The sequence below is a fragment of the Vanacampus margaritifer genome, chromosome 14, assembly GCF_051991255.1.
Source record: "Vanacampus margaritifer isolate UIUO_Vmar chromosome 14, RoL_Vmar_1.0, whole genome shotgun sequence".
NCBI classification, from domain to species: Eukaryota; Metazoa; Chordata; class Actinopteri; order Syngnathiformes; family Syngnathidae; genus Vanacampus; species Vanacampus margaritifer.
In genome coordinates, this window is record NC_135445.1 from 20,917,677 (window position 1) to 20,920,724 (window position 3,048).

Below are 3,048 nucleotides of genomic sequence, written 5' to 3' on the forward strand. Positions count from 1 at the left end.
TCCAAGTCCTCAAAGTACATGTGGACTGGTTGGGCGAACTCCCATGCACCCTTGAGGATCCTGTTGAGGGTGTAGAGCTGGTCAACTGTTCCATGGCAGGAACGAAAACCACACTGCTCCTCCCGAATCCGAGATTCGACTTCCCGACAGACCCTCCTCTCCAGCACCCCTGAATAGACCTTACCAGGGAGGCTGAGGAGTGTGATCCCTCTATAGTTGGAACACACCCTCCGGTCCCTCTTCATAAAAAGGGGGACCACCACTGTCCCCGAGGTCCACGCGATGTTGTAGAGGCGTGTCAACCACGACAGCCCCACAACATCCAGAGCCTTTAGGAACCCCGGATCCCATCCACCGCCTTGCCACCGAGGAGCTCACCAACCACCTCAGTGACTTCGACCCCAGAGATAGGGGAGCCCACCTCAGAGCCCCCAGACACTGCTTCCTCAAAGGAAGACGTATCATTGGAATTGAGGAGGTCTCCCCACCGATTCACGACGTCCCAAGTCGAGGTCAGCAGCACCCCATCTCCACTATACACAGTGTTAATGGCACACTGCTTTCCTCTCCTGAGACGCCGGATGGTGGACCAGAATTTCTTCGAAGAAGTCTGGAAATCGTTTTCCATGGCCTGGTACCTGTCAGCTGCCTCTGGAGTAGGCCAAAAAGGCCCAATAGGACTCCTTCTTCAGCTTGACAGCATCCCTTACCGCTGGGTTCTAGAATAAATATAGATTTAAAATACAGATTAAGCATTTGGGTGTAAATATGTATTAGGTTAACAGTTGTAAGACATTCTATTTACTAGCTTACCAATTTGTCGTTCTGACACTGATTCTCTCTCTGATGGAGTAGCTCTTGACCCTGACAAAAGTGCACTTGACCCTGACAAAGATGCACTTGACCTTGCACTCAAACTGGACTCATTTGTCTGCTGCTGTCGATTTCTATATTGAATACAGATTTTTAAAATACAGATGAAAACATGATTGAATCATTAAAAATAATTGCATTAAAATACATTACAAACATTTTAAACTTAATGAATTTGGGCATTGATAGATATTGTAACATTTTTAATACTTCATTTTATTTTACTAACCATTGTTACACATTATTAACATTTTAATTCTTTATATTAACCTTGTCGAAATGTTTTGTGTCCTGTGCAGAGCAGATGGTGTTGATTTCGGTATAATCTTACCTTAAACTGGGTCATACTATTTAGTCTAAAAAAGTTCCTTCTCAGCGCTTTGTGCGAAAACACATTTGGTCCTTGAGAACAGAATCTGTTTTGAACACCCACATCTGACTCTGTTTTCGCCATCGCTCACGGAAAAGTACCAGAGAGTATGTTTTGTCTACAAATGAAAGAGAGGAGGTCTTTTTAATTATAAGGAACCGTTGTGCACGCGGAAGAGCTACATTTGACGCTCTGAATCCCACGATGTTTAAGTGATGATAGAGGCGTTTATCTGTCCAGAGATCTCTGATTGATTAAAAATCATTTTTGCAAAGGTGTATTTTTCTTACATTAAATCTATCTTCATTTTTGGAACACGCAAAGAGGACAAAATTCTTTTATTCCTCTTCAAATGGTGAACCCGACGTAAAACGACGGTTTGTGGCGGTGCGTTCACAGACGAATGGAACTCTCGGCCACATTAATCAAGGTAAGTGGACACTTTATCCACGTTTTAGGAGTTCTGTCTGTCTGAGAACGCTGCGGCTGATAAATTCGTCTTGCAAAATTATATTGAGGATGGAATTTGTGTAAGAAAAATAGTGATAAATTTTGAAATTGTGTAGTTGGACGCGAAGTCCGAGATTTCGGATTTTACCACGGTGTTTGAAGTACACGTACGTGGTGACGTAAGCATTGTATACGGAAATGCCGTCACGTTGGGAAATGCGCTAATATGAAATGAAGATGAAATAAGGTCGCGCTGAGGTGGCAACAGGCATAAATTAAATGTCGATAGATTCTGGGAAGGAATTAGAGAAATATTTTAGATCGAAGAAGCGGCTGGATCGCCCGCTGGCAGTAAATCGAAAATAAAAGTTCCTTGAATAAAATGTAAAATAGGCATAAAACTAAATGACGGTAGATTCTTGGATGGAATTAGAAGATTACGATTGACACAATGGCTAGATCGCCCGCTGTGAAGATATCGATAATAGATCCTTGAATAATGGATTATTTTGCTCAGCGCAGATGAGGATTCTGCACAATTGAATTAAACAATTGTGAACAGACAGGCTGAAATGGACGTACAAATTTTAATTGACAAAGATGATACGCTATTAAAATGCCGATAGACTGCCTCTTTTGATTAAAAGCAGTATAGCGTAACGCTACGATGGTGCGTTACGATGGTTTTGCACAATTGAATCGAAGAATTGTGGCAGCAGGCTGCAAGCAGTATTAATTATGGAAAACACATGGCAGTCTCTTTATAATAAGGCCTGCCTCAAAGTTGGTGACAACGCTTCGCTCCCTGCAGCCGATAGACTGCTTCTTGATTGACTTAAAGCAGTATGTTATTTGTTGTGTTTCACGTTCGTTTGTTTATATGCCGTCTTATCGGTGAAAAAAATCTGACGTCACGGTGAAATCTTAAAGTGACCGCGACGAGAACAGTTGACTAATTCTGTTATAAGTGAGATGTCACTTCATTTCTAAATATTAATACAACTTAACTACAATATAATATAATATAATAAGCTAATAACATAAGGGAGTCAATAAATAAGAAGAGAAATGTATGCTTTATTCGAGCGCGCAATATAATTGTTTGACCCGAATAAGCTTCCGTTAAACCATAGGATGACGCTTTGAAAAAGTTGAGAGCGCATGCGCCGTTATAAGACGGAGAATTATCTATGAAATAAAGACGAAAAATAAAAACAATTGCACGACTGGGTGTACGATTGCGGTGGAATAAATCTTATGGCGCCGTTATAAGCTACGGTAAGTTAATTTTATTGATGGGGGACGTTGAGGCTTGCGCCGCCGGGCGTTTGATGTGAAATACGAGATACAGAACA